The sequence below is a fragment of the Chlamydotis macqueenii genome, chromosome 2, assembly GCF_036417535.1.
Source record: "Chlamydotis macqueenii isolate bChlMac1 chromosome 2, bChlMac1.mat, whole genome shotgun sequence".
In the NCBI taxonomy this organism is placed as follows: Eukaryota; Metazoa; Chordata; class Aves; order Otidiformes; family Otididae; genus Chlamydotis; species Chlamydotis macqueenii.
The window spans coordinates 54763033-54777554 of NC_141557.1; the positions used below are offsets into that span (position 1 = coordinate 54763033).

The following is a 14522-nucleotide window of genomic DNA, read 5'->3' on the forward strand; positions in this document are numbered from 1 at the left end:
CAAAAATATTCTTATTTTTCCCTCAGCAGACTCTGGAGTTAGACTGGCATATTTCTTCCAGAAAGGCATCAGATCATTAATTTCAATTCCAAACAATGGAAAAATCTACTGTTTTCCAGACATCATTTTGCAGTGGCCTTTGTTACATACAAGCTGCTTTATTTCTTGTTTGTACATACCTAGAATTCAGCTTCTTATGTCTACCTCGAGGAATCTTTTAGCAAAATCAGATTATCTCACTCACTGTTTCCTTGATTTTGTTTCAGATGAATTGAAGTCAAGCTCTTTCAGTCTCAGTACGCTACTTTCTCTAACAATTTTGGTAGCTCTTTTCCACACTTCTGTTTTTCAAGATCTTTTTAAGAACTTTTTTCTTTGCTCACTGGAACTTAATACGGTGCTTCAGTACCTTTCTCATCGGTGACTTCGACACAACAATAGCATTACACTTGTCGTCTTGCACATGATGTTTCTGATTACAGCGGTTGTTTTGGATGCAGTTGTGCCCTGAAAGCTCTGTAATGCATTTAAATAAGCATCTTTAGCTTGTAAGAGGCAGTTCCGCCTTTGGAGATATGTCCTCTTACCTTGTCCATTGATATGTCATTGTACATTCAGGTAGGTATATCATGTAGATTTAGATCAGATATAAGGAAGAAGTTCTTCACTATGAGAGAGGTGAGGCACTGGAACAGGTTGCCCAGAGAAGTTGTGGGTACCCCATCCATGGAAGTGTTCAAGGCCAGGTTGGATGGGGCTTTGAGTGACCTAGTCTAGTGAAAGGCATCCCTGCCCATGGCAGAGGGGTTGGACTGGATGACCTTTGAAGGTCCCTTCCAACCCAAACTATTCTGTGATTCTATGATGTTTCTAATATTTTCATCCAACAAGTAAATATATTATCACTATAACAAAATGGCGAATATTGGGAGGAACTGGGCAGTTATAAAAAGTAACCTGATACACCCGGTAACCTGTGTCCAAATCCATTCAACACAGTACAAAATCATAGAATCATAGAATGCTTTGGGTTGGAAGAGCCCTTAAAGATCATTTCATTCCAGCCTTCAAAGGTCATCTAGTCCAACTCCCCTGTAGGCAGCAGGGACATCTTCCATTAGATCAGGTTGCTCAGAGCCCCGTCCAGCCTGGCCTTAAACGTTTCTAGGGATGGGGCATCCACCACCTCTCTAAACCTAACCTAAATCTATCTCCCTCTGTTTTGAAACCATTACCCCTAGTCCTGTCACAACAGGCCCTACTGAAGGGTTTCTCCCCGTCTTTTCTGTAGGCCCCCTTTAGGTATTGGAAGGCATATTGAATGTTATGAGAGAAAATGTAAACCCTTTTGGGCATTGCAGTGGTCATATTCTTCTGTATCTTCTTTTGATCCATGCAGAGACTGTTAAAAATACCCCTTTCAGAGAATTATGCCCAAGTGTCAAACTGTCAGTTAGCTAGTTCTTAATCCATTTGACATGTACTATATTGTTATGGTATATGCCTGATTTTCTAAAAAGGAAGTCTAAGGAGTTCATGTCATCACAATTTCTTTGTCCAACAAACTTGTAGCTCTCTTGAAGACTGTAGTCAGGCTTGTCCAACTAAGCCTGTTTTTCATAAAGCCACATTGATTGTCAATATTTATATTCCTGTTTCTTAATTAAGATAATCCAATACCATCTTTGCATTATTTTTTGTGGGACTGAAGTGTGGTTAGCATCTTTCTTATTTATAGAACAGTTCTGGGTTTTCTGCTTAATTTTAACAGTTTTAACTACCTTTGTCTAATAAGGGGCCTGGCACATTATTGGACTTCTTTTTACTCCCAATATACCTTTTAAATCATATTATTGTTGCTACTCTTAGGCTTGTGATAATTTTTCCTGGATATTTTCATTTATCACACTAACTCTTTACAAAATAAACTTTTATTTTAGGCCAGTTGCTTCCTTTTATTTTTTCCTATTTGATACATATCTAGTTTTTCTTTTTCTTATTCCTCCGTTTGTTTTTCTATTGAACAGCGGCAGGATTTTAGTGAAAACTTTCCTATTTTCTTAACTATGCCTGTTTGCTATCAAATGGTGATTTTCATCATATTTATCCTATATGCTTTTCTCTCTTAGTCAGGTTGTTTTCAAATTATTTCCACTTTCAGTAATTTCTGTTTTAAATCCTCAGCTATAAATGTTAGTAAGAGTTCAGTTCTCTATATGACATCAGAAACCTTATGAACCTAATCTGGTCATGATCTCTGGTTCCTCATCGCTCACCAGCATGATATCCAGATGTTAATTAATCTTCATCAGTCATTAGGAGATCCAAATTGGGTTTACTGCTTTTTAGATGCAATGCATTTTGTTTCAAATAATAGTCTGCGTGTTTCAGATTGTTGGTTTGGGTTTTTTTTTTCACACTAAGTAACTATAGAAATTGATCCCATAACTTGTCACTTCTTCCATTCCTCCCCTCCCTTCATATATTAAATGCAAATACATCTGACAAAAGCATCCTGCCGTGACTGGTTGGTTTATAATATGGCTTTTATAATGAGCAAATGATCCATATTGCATGGAAATTAAAGGTACAAGGAAACTGTAACTCAAGTTAAGCACTTTCTGAAGCATTTTACTGTTTATGTTAGATCATTTAATGTAATTCAGCACTTGCACTGAATATTTGATTGTTATTTGGGCTCCAGTATCACTTAACTATGGATTTAATTACGTGGTTGTCTAATGACATCACAACTATGATGAAGACTAATACTAGTTAAATATGAAGCTTGCACAGTATATTTTGCCCAAGTACAAGTACATTCTCTATTGCTCATCTTTTGCTTGTCATTATTAGTTATTTGTGTTACACTGGATTGTTTTGTAAAGCACTTTACAACCTTTGCAGTGCACTAAACAAAGAGAAGGGATTGAGATTCCATAAATTTAAAGGAAGAAGCATCCTAACTGTTTTGAAACCATAGCAACTTTAGCAGCTCCAGAAATAAACCACAAATGTGTGCAGTACAGTTCATATGGTAGTTACAGTAAGTGGCTGACCTTTGTGGAGGATTAAAGAAAGAAAGACTTGGAGTGAGATATGGACCATCTCATTTGTAGCTTCACGGAGTGGGGAGTATTTAGGAGTTTACAGATTCAGAACAGGAAACTTGGTGGACAGCAATCACTAGGTAACTGGTAGGTAACTGGTCCAATACCAGGGTAGGTGACTAGAGGGTGAGAAGCCAGAACTAGGAGGAGAAAAAGGTGAAAAAGAAAAGATTGCTAGATGGCAAGAGTAGAATATAGGATATTGGAGAAAAATAGTTTTAATGTTATAGTCAAGCACAATGAGAAATTTGACAATAATGAGAGACATGGACTTGGTGTGGAAGTAGAGAGGTGAAGTGAGATTATTCACGAGAGGGGAGAGTAACAGTAGTTGATTTTGGAGCATCTTTCTGAAATGCAGGGAAAAGACACAGGATGAAGCAGTCCAGCTTATGAGTAGTCAGAAAGGCAGAAATGAGAAAGGTGCTTTGCCCAGTGAGGATGAAAGCAAATGGTGACGGTCAGTCATAAACAAAATCTTTTGCTAGGGCAAAAGAACAATTAGAGATTACATTGGAGGCCTGAGGAGAAGGGGCTGTGATGATGTTGTCAGTCTTGACAGAGAAAGAGAATTAGGGAAGAGAATAAAGTCATTTTTACAATGTAAAGTCCTCATGGCAGGAATCTGGTTTTTTTTTTTTTTTTATTTCTCTACAAAACATCATACATGTTTATGACTCTGAATCAATCATACATTCTGCCTATGATAGCAAACAGGGTCCCCCAAAAAGTGAAGATGGGGCAGATTGAATGGAAAGTGACAGTGGAGGGGGAAAAACTCTCTTCAGGAATTACAAGCTTAGAGATTATAGCTGAAGGTGTAACAGTGAATGCAAACAACTCAAAAGGGATAGATAAAAACCATGAAAAATTGCTAGGAGCAAGAAAGAAAAACAATAAGAATGTATGAAAAGTAGCAAGTAATTAAGGTGCCACCATGCAAGAGCGCAGTCTTCTCCATCTCAGTAGTTAACATAGGTCCCCAACCACCACACTGACTTCTGCCTTAGGAAGGAGACTGGAAGCAGAGTGATGGAAAGCCAAGGAATGTTTTGTGGAAAAAGAGAAAATGGTCAGCTATGTCAAGCAGGTGCAGTAGATCAAGATCCCTGAGCTTTTGCTTTAATACCAGCCTGAGCCATGATACAGCAGCGATCAGGCATCCAGTGTCTGCTGTTATCACACAAAAATATGATTAATATAGCAAGTGCCCACAAGTTGCTACTTCATTACTAGGTTGGGTTGTAAACGAGAGAACAAATAGTTTCAGGCTTTGAAGGGTCAATTCCGAAGCGCCATGCAAAACAACATGCGATCTTCCACCTGCCAAGCACTTAATGCGTCTCAGCACCAGCCGGGTGATGTATCGTTTGTGCTAGTCTGTACAGACAGGTCGGAGGGAATTTGCCTGCTTGGACTGAAGAGCTACGATCATTTGTTCAGCTTGGTGCCGTGAATATTTTCCTATATCCAGGGAAGGAATTCATAGCCACAAAATTTTATGAAAAGCACCAGTTCTTACTATTTTGCCAGCAAAGGGGATGCTGCAGGTGCAGCTCCATGGGTGACACTGAATTATCTCAGCTGCAAGATTGCTGTGCTCTTTCCTTCTTCTTGCTGGAGAAGCCCCTTGCAGCATTCCTGTCGATCTGATATCCGTGTTCTCAGTGAGAACAATACTGCGCTGGGAAGTATTCACATTGGGAATAATTTTCCCAGGGAATAATTTTCAGTAACAATGGAAGGAAGGGTTTCGGGTATTTACTCAGTGTGTTCCTGGGCTTTTCTTGGAATATAACTATTCTCCAATATGATAGAAATATATTGATGTTACTTTTAAGCCGAAAAAGGATAACTAGACTGATCACTCCTTAACCTGAAGTTATTCTGTACCTGAAAAGGGAGTCATAAAGCCATCTAATGGTTATGCAGCTGACCAAGTCAATGTACCATAACAACTGTGCCTAGGTATGATCTCTATAATTCCTGTTATTTGAATGGTCAGAGCCATAGGGTAAATTCTAGGGGGAAAGATAAAGAAGGAAATCTGGGACAGCTTCCTGGCTGTACCCTTTGTATCAGCAACCAAGGGCTGATGAGGGAGGGACCAGACCTAACATAGTTCTCCTGTTAACTACACACCAAAGAGTGTTAGGTATGTAGTATACTAAAGCAGTTTCAGTCACATGCAATAAGACAACCACTTCCATAAGTTCAGCCTGGCAGACTGCCGTGGCAGTAAAGCACCATTCCAGCTGAAAAGTGAGTCATTTTGTGAGTCTAAGGATACAGAAATTGCCATACTGCATTGGGCTGGGAATCCATCTACCTTAATGTCCAGTCTTCAGCACTGACCTCCTTCAGAAAATGATGTCTGACAGTAATCTTTCTGATAAATTTTTCATGTAAGAATTGACTGCAGGATAAGGCCCTAAACATAGGATGTACAAATGGATGAAGCTGTGCAGGTGGATGTAACAGCAGCAGAGCTGCTCAAGGATGTCTGATTGTCATGAATGGACAGATTTTACTTGCAGATGTACCTTTGTTAGGGATTTATTAGTGTTTCTGACGTACAGCTACAATCCGAAGCATGCAGAAAGGGAGGAATAGCGCCGGGACCGAATCAGGGATAGGTTTCATAGCAGATCCTGCTGCTCGGGTGAGGGTAGAGAGAAGAGACCGAGAAGGAAAAAATCGCTGGAATTACTAAGTGCTGTAAACAGAGAGAACAGAAAGGAGGAAAAAACCAAAACAGCTGAGATACACAAGTCCATTGCTTTCCCATGCAGACAGCAATATGAGATCCTGCAGGTAGGCCCTGGGTTGGTGTTTGAGTAGAAGCATCAGCTACTTTGCAAAAATTTGGAACATCTGTTTAAGCTGTTTTGTAGACTGTAACTCTCTCCTCAGCACCAACTGCCACAGGAAAGGACAGTCCTTTTCATTAAGTTTAGATATGTCAGCTTTCCATTTAATCTATCCCAACGGCTGCTCCAAGAAGAACAAAGTATTAAAAAGCAATAGGAAACAATTGTTTTATGAAAGCTTGATGCCTGCCATTCTGTCTAGGGTAGCAGGAGAAAGGGCAATGAGTTTATGGTTTGGATAGCACATGAGATATGCAATACAGTGAATAGTATAACATGACAAAGCCAGAAAACTCATCATTACCAAGTATCCTGTAGCCTCCAAGAATAATTTTTAACATGGTTCTGTTCCCCTACTTTGTCCTGGATATAGAGGAACTATTGATACTTCTTTTTTTAAGTACGGAAATTTTATTCCCCTGTCTCTTGCTGTGTCCTGTCCATTATTGCTCTGATAACGATCTTGCTGGATATGGGTGTCATTCTGATCAACAGGTACACACTGTACAGAAATCTGTGTGCCAACAATGCCCATTTGGAGAACACTCTTAATTAAAAGCTTTGTATTGAATTAATTCAATTCTGTAAAGAACAGACTGAACCTAAACTTGAATATTAAAAGTTGTGTAGACTATTGTATTTAAACTTACCATTTTTCAGCAATGTTAAATTAAGTGCTTTTCTTCTATCTCTTACTGAATATGCTAATAAGTTTACATTTGCATAATTGTGAAAGTGATAATAACAGTTACATTTCAGGGCTTTGCATTCAGAGAGCACTCATAGCAGGTCATTGTCCCAAGGGGTTATTTTTCTACCTCCTTGCCCCATCCCTGCTGCCAGGACTGTGTAACTGGGCAGTACACCAGAGGGTAAAATTCAGTACAGTTAAATATAAGATAATAAACTTAAGATATAAAACTCTAAGCTAGCTACAAAGGATAAAACATTCTAAATTAAATGTAACATGAAAATGTTTAGAAATCACTCCAGATAGCTTAAAGAATGTGTACTTACTGCACAGTGCAAGCAAAACCATGGGAATGAAAGAACGGCCATTTAACAAAAGGAGTAGGAATTTATATATGTCATGTTAAGGGTGAAGTTTGGCTTCAGTAGAAATAAAGGCCACATTTTTTTCGTAATTAGAGTCTTTCAGCATCCATCCAGAATGTTATTTAATGTGTATATAAATTTAGGAATAGTCTATTTAAACTCAGTGGAGATGTATTTTGTTTTGTATGGTTTTATATCCATGATATGTGCTTAATAATTTACCAATAACCTTAGTAAATTAGAGACAAAGTTCCCAAATTTGTACTTGGCTATGTGTATTGAATTTCTCGTGTTCTCAGAAAACACAGATCTGAATCACGAAGGCATTAGCTATGGGTCTAGAATCAAGGACAGTATTTTTTTTTTTTTTTAGAGTCATAGAATGGTTAGGGTTGGAAGGGACCTTCAGAGGTCATCTAGTCCAACCCCCCTGCAAGGAGCAGGGACATCCCTGACTAGATCAGGTTGCTCAGAGCCTCATCCAGCCTGGCCTTGAACGTTTCCAGGGATGGGGCATCCACCGCCTCTCTGGGAAACCTGTTCCAGTGTTCTACAACCCTCAGTGTAAAAAATTTTTTCCTAATATCCAATCTAAATCTACCTCCCTCTATTTTGAAACCATTACCCCTAGTCCTATCACAACAGGCCCTACTGAACAGTCTCTCCCTGTCTTTCTTGTAGGCCCCCTTGAGGTACTGGAAGACCGCTATAAGGTCTCCCTGGAGCCTCCTCTTCTCCAGGCTGAACAGCCCCAACTCTCTCAGCCTGTCCTCATAGGAGAGGTTCTCCAGCCCTCTTATCATCGTCGTGGCCCTCCTCTGGACCTTCTCCAACTGGACAATGTCCTTCTTATGTTGGGGGCAAGATAATAAGCTTCCATTTGGAGTTAGAGAGAAATACCCTCACCTTAACATGATTATGTAATCATCCATGCACATTTAGCTGGTTCTCTGGCTTTGAAGGGTCTGTATCAGTGGCTATTTCAGATTCGATTTGTTTGGGATTTTTAAAGCAAGGCATAGAAAGGAAGGCACTCAGCATGTAACTTCTGAATGTTCACTTTAAATGCTTTACATGTTGACTCTCTCTTGCAGAGGGTCACTGCACAAGCAAAAGTAGTTTACCTCATTTTTGTTGAAATGGAAGCATGTAACCTTTAGTTTGTTAGTATGAGAGGGGATGCTTGTTAGCAGGGATACTGGGGCCACCTTCTTTGGGCTTCCCTTGACCACCGTGTGAGTGGTGCCTTCTGAAATAAGGCGTCAGCAGACCCACTGTGTGACTGTTTTAATCCCCTTTCTGTAATGGTCTGAGTAAACTGAGGCAATTCTTACTCTCCAAGGTATGCAAAAATTTCACATATTAACCAATGTGCATGTGTATGACAGAAGTATTCTCTCCTAATATCCCAGCAAGTGACATTTCACTGCAGAAATGTTCAAAACCAAAAGTTTTAACTCTGATTTTGTATGTTTCTTAAGCTAGTAAAAGGGGAAGCAAGATCTTTCCCCGGCTCTGTTCTAGTGAGCGTGCACTGCACTTTAGATTGCTGCTGACCTTGCTGGTGCCATGACCTCCTAGGAAGGACAAGTGGCACTGGGAGTGACTGATGGATAATATTTGAGATTTCAGTACTCTGCTCCGTGACATCATGGGTGGATGCAGGCCCAGAAACCATTCGGCTTGCTGAGATTAAACAGCAAAAGCATCATGGTGGGCCTGATCCTGCCAAAAGGAGTTTACTGCAGAAGGAGTGAGAGCAGGTCCGAACAGGGGAAGAGAAGATGAGGGCATACGGATCCTGAGGAAGTTGTAGCTGCAATGACAACACACTGGCTTGCAGGCTTGAGGTTGTTGAATGCTGCCTCCCAAAGTGTTTGGAAAGCTTCACTCACTTTCTGCACACTACTCAGTAGAGATAATAAATAATAACTCATAAGTCAAATATGGATAATTGTTTGTTTCTCTAGGAGCAAAATCTACAGGCAAGAGCAAGCAATTTTCTAGTCAATGACTCTGTGCTATTTGGTGAATTCTGAAAAGGAATTCTGGAAATTAAAAAAAAACCTTGAAGTCCCAGTTAGCACATCAGATCAAACTGAAATTATTTTTCGCAGGGGTTGGCTGTACCACTTCATAGGAGAAACTGTTCTGCCAGTGCATAAGCGAGCTGCTCAAGTTGCAAACATTTTTTCCTATGAATGTGCTACAGGAAATTTTTACTGACAGGTTATTATGACTACTTTATGCACACATGACCCACTGTCTGCAAGACAGTTAAAATTATAAACTGTTCATAAATTTACTGACACTGTTGGCAACACTGTGTTACAGCAGTAAACATTTAATTTTGATCCTCATTTCTTAAAATAGTGGTATTGCTACGCCTGCAGAAATGTGAAGCTTCCTTTTGAAGAAATCTATTTCAGGTCTCTGCGTATTAGTCCTTCAGCCTTGCTTATGTGCGTTTGTGACAAATGAAAGTAGTCATATTAAATCTCCATTTAATGCTAAAATGAAAGCGACAAATTCATACAATTCACAGCTTTCTGCATTAAAGTTCTTATAAAGCCTTATACCCAATGCTAAGAAATCACTTCTGTCCATGATCTTTTTCTAAATGATTTTTTATGTAGCTGTCTGCCCCAGCTACTCATGATACATGCAAGGCATAAAGAATAATCTTGTAACAAGGGAAGCTTGTAAGTTCTTACAGTTCTTAGGCAAATTTCTGTCAGTGAATAGGAATTATGCTCAAGTGAGAATTGCATCATCTGGCTCAAGGTTTGAGTATTTAGAGATCTTTCTATTCAGTGCCATAAACTTATGTTAGGATGCGATGAAGCAATATCTATAGTCCTCTGCCCTATTGTTGACTTCCCCACATCCTGTAGCTGCAAGAAAGAGCTGCTTTTTCTCTCACACATAGGTAGAAGTCACTTTCTGACGGGAAAATCTTAGGAGCAGCAATAAGTTGAAGCGAGAAGAACCCTTGTTTGCCTTTTTGATCTTTTAATTTTTGTATACTGTTTTTTGCTGTGAGTCTGGGGGAAGAGCTCTGAGTTTGCCATCTGTTGGTTGTATGTGCAGAGCTTTTGCCAAAGCCAAGCTTAGAGAGAGGTTGTTAAACCCCTCATTTTCAGGGACCATGTTGCTGTCAAAGCTCATTTTGTTGGGTTTGCATACTTATGGCCTCTTTTGATGCCAAACAAATAATAGCCATATATTGCTTACTGCTCACACCACAGGTTTATTTTAATGGTTCTCATGATAGCTTTCTAGAGCCTGCCCTTCTGTCTTGCAAAGTCCGTGCATGTTGGTTCCTTGATTTTTTAGAAAAATCTGGCTCTGGATTCATTTGCAGAATTCGTCATGTAGAATTTTAGGACTGTCTTGAGGACTTCTAAAGCACAACCACAGAAGGAAGTGAGGAACTGAAAGAGATAAATCAACATGATCAGAACATATATGTCATTTTATGGTGTTTCGCCGTAAGCCTGGGGTTCGTCATGGGAGATTAGACAGATGTCATGAATATAGTATCTGGCTCTAGTAATGACTGAGGAGAACTGTAAAAATGCTGGAGTGACAAGTTTATGTAAATTTCATGAAGAAAATATAAACCTTAAAGAACTAAATATGGAGTTGGGAAAGAACAGAAATGTCAGTGCATTAAAATTCAAGACCTAAAAAAATACTGAAAGCAGGATATATCAGATGTGAATTAGGAAGGGGGTTGGAGATGAGGTGGGAGGCCATATGCAGCCAGGGTGAAAAGGTACTCCACACTTAGGAAAACAGGCTTAGCATAGGACTCTGATGACAAGGAAAAGGGATGATGTTTTGTATTATGTGCATCTGCAAAATGTGTGGAGCTGACACGCAGCTAACTAGAAGAATGAAGTCAATGAGAGAGGTGTTATTCATGTCACAATAACAAAGCTGGTAGTAACTGGTCTTAACACTGCAGAAAATAGCAAAAGAAAGAAAGTGGAGGTGAGAGGGTAAAGTTCTATGAGGAAAAATCTGCTTAGAAATATTTTTAAGTTATGTGGGCATCAGTGTTGAAAATAACATGGAAGAACCAGGGAGGTAGGGTCAGCCTGCAGTAGAAACGTTACTAGTGTCTGATTAAAGCAATGTTGAGAACAAAGTGCTGCTAATATCCTATTCACGGATAGAGCAGCTTACTACAGTTTCATCCTTCTGTAATAATTATACAACAATTGAAAGGCCAAAAAGCATGTGAGAGTCCTCAGGCAGATGAGACGAAAATTTAGCTCATTATCTCCCTGTAAAACTGAAGCCCTCAATAACATGGAAAACAGCATAGAAATTTTTCAAAAATTCATCTCAGTGGGCAGCTTTCAAGCTGTTGTTGCCAAAATGGAAAGGAATTCTACTGCTTTTCACTCATATGGTTTAGTTTCATGCAGTGAGAGTTGTAAAGATGCTGTCTGATGGTCTACAGTGAATCCATACAGGGAACCCTGAGGAGTCACAGAATGAAAGGAAAAAGGGAAAAAAATATAAACAAAAATGAAATGAAAAAGGTAATTTTTTATTGAGAAAGGAGGGACTAAAGGAACTAGTTCAGAGTAAGAAGAAAGAAGCAAAGTGTGTTATGGGTGAACTAAGTGACTTCCAGCAGGCTTGAAGGCTCATGTACCATCTTCTCTCCTCCACTGAAAATTTAGCATTTAGCATTTGTCATTTAGCATGTAGTTAACATATGTTGCTCTGCTAATTGAGTGGAGCAATGCTGAGTGGTACTTACAGAGCTGTAACTTTGGGTTTCACCACACCTGGAAGTAGCGCTTGACAATCTGCGTCCCTTCCAGGCTATTGAAGAAAGCAGCTGCCTGTGTTGTTAGATCCACAGCGGCTTCTCCGTGCTCCCCCCTCCCACCCAAGCAACAGAGAAGGACTCACTGCCTCCTCAGCTGATTACTGTGCTAGATGTGACCAAAATCAGAGCTGTGTAATTCCTAAGAGCTGTGAGTAATAGAGAAGGCCATTGCTTGTCAGGAGAAAGCTTTGCAGTTTGGTAACAGCCTGCAATCATAGAATCATAGAATGGTTAGGGTTGGAAGGGACCTTCAAAGGTCATCTAGTCCAACCCCCCTGCAAGGAGCAGGGACATCCCTGACTAGGTCAGGTTGCTCAGAGCCTCATCCAGCCTGGCCTTGAACGCTTCCAGGGATGGGGCATCCACCACCTTTCTGGGCAACCTGTTCCAGTGTTCTATAACCCGCATCATAAAAAATTTTTTCCTAATTTCTAATCTAAATCTACCCCCCTCTATTTTAAAACCATTACCTCTCGTCCTATCACAACAGGCCCTACTAAACAGCCTATCCCCATCTTTCTTGTAGGCCCCCTTGAGGTACTGGAAGACCGCTATCAGGTCTCCCCGGAGCCTCCTCTTCTGCAGGCTGAACAGCCCCAACTCTCTCAGCCTGTCCTCATAAGAGAGGTGCTCCAGCCCTTTTATCATCTTCGTGGCCCTCCTCTGGACCTTCTCCAACTGGTCCATGTCCTTCTTGTGTTGGGGGCTCCAGAACTGGACACAGTACTCCAGGTGGGGTCTCACCAGGGCAGAGTAGAGGGGGAGAATCACCTCCCTCGACCTGCTGGCCAATGAATTAGTATTCATTCAAGGAAGTAGAATGTGTTTATAGTGGCTGTTCTCAGCACAGTATCATGGTTCTGTTGTAGTGTTTACTAAATGTCATCTATTAATATTTCAGTGAGCAAGGCCCCATGCAAAACCCAGCTGGGATCTCATAATCAGGCATTTTGTGTAATGAAAAGGGGCTCTCCTAGACAGCGCTCAACTCTGTTTTCCAGTTACTTTTATCCATGCACTTCGCCTGATCCCACAATGCTGCTTCCCGCATTAGTGATGTAGAGTCTCTCCAGGTTTTAAACTGATACACTGCAGCACACATGCAGAAGGATGTCCACACTGTCACATGGCTACAAAAGCAGTGTACAGTCAAACAAAGTGCTATAAGCAAAATTATTTTAATGACAAGCCCTCTATTCAAATTTTAGTTGTTACCATCCTTGTTTGATCTCAAAGTTGAAAATTAAATTTTGTTGCCACTGGAGTAAAGAAAACCATCCTGAAAGAAAATTTAGTTTTGCGATAAGAATGTTTTCTTCTCTTTACTTCCTTCACTTTGCTTATTTTCTCTGGTTGAAATTTCCTCTTATTTTATCTTCTTTGAGAGTTAGTCATAATTGAATTGTTTTGGCTAACATTTTGGAAGCACATCATATTTCATATGCCCTGAAAACCCAGTCAGGTGAAAAAATACCAGTGGTTCCCAAAATTGGTCCATTCTAAACTCCACTGTTGCTGTCAAATATCACAGGAGAGCCAGGTACTCTCAATTTTTGAATTAACTAATTACTGTCAACTTGTGAACCTCATGTATTTATTTTAAACAATTCTGTGATCCACTACTCTATAAGATGAATTCTGTACATTTTAAATGGGTATTATCTTCCACTTGTGCCTGTAAGCAGAGACTAGCTTGTGTTCCTGCAGCAGCCAGTCCTTGAAATAACTCTCCCAAGCTGCAGGGGAATAGTCCAGTAAGTATTTTGAAATCAGTGCCTTTTCTTTTTGTTTTGAGTTGTCATTTATTTTGATCTTCTCTTTACAGCTAGAACTGATTTGTTTTCTCAAAACATTTTGATTTCCTGTCTGAGATGCCGTTCATGCAGATAGTTTCACTGAAGTCACCATGTTTGCTTGTGCAGGGAAATCAGATTAGTGTGATATGTTATTCTATACAGATTTGGCACAAGATTTCAGGATATTTTTGCCCAAGAGTGATTATAAATATATTAAAAGGTCATTTTTCTAGCTAAAAGGAGGTATTATGACGACCCTGTGCAGCAATGTGGTGTTTAATGAAAATTAATTTAGTAAATCCTCTCATTCCATCACCAAAGGCTTCCTGATTCTATTCCTCTAAACACACAGACAGTCCTTGTACGGATAGGCTTTAGATGAGGTTTAATTATTTGTGTAACTTACCCTGAGATCTTTTCGTGAAAAGCACTCAATAAACACAAGAGTATTGCCTTTATGTAAATGCACAAGAGAATAATTGCACCTAAACTTACCTGGTGAATTATTTTACTGGAGGATGAATCCATAGGCTCACCAACTGCTGGCTTGAAATAGCATCCCATTTCAGGCCAGCTGAAACTTCAGCATGTAGGTGTAATTTAACTTCAATTAATTTAGACATTTAGTTCTTTTTAAGGGAATTATTGGCTATGTTTTGTCTGAATCAGGCATATATAAATCATATTGACAGTAAATCAATGGATAATTTCAATATTAGCATGATTCCAGTGGTGCACAGCTTGTAATTATAACAAAATGTTATTCTTTTCCCCCATAAATTATTTTAAAATATTGTATCATGTTTTTTTTTTTAAGAATTTTGTATAAGGTGCATGAATT

At 39.6% G+C, this 14522-nt stretch overlaps 1 protein-coding gene across 2 annotated transcripts in view; it reads left to right on the forward strand.

The window, feature by feature from the left end:
- POU6F2 (POU class 6 homeobox 2) overlaps window positions 1-14522 on the forward strand; it is a 320098-nt gene that overhangs the window by 187264 nt on the left and 118312 nt on the right. The window lies entirely within an intron of this gene.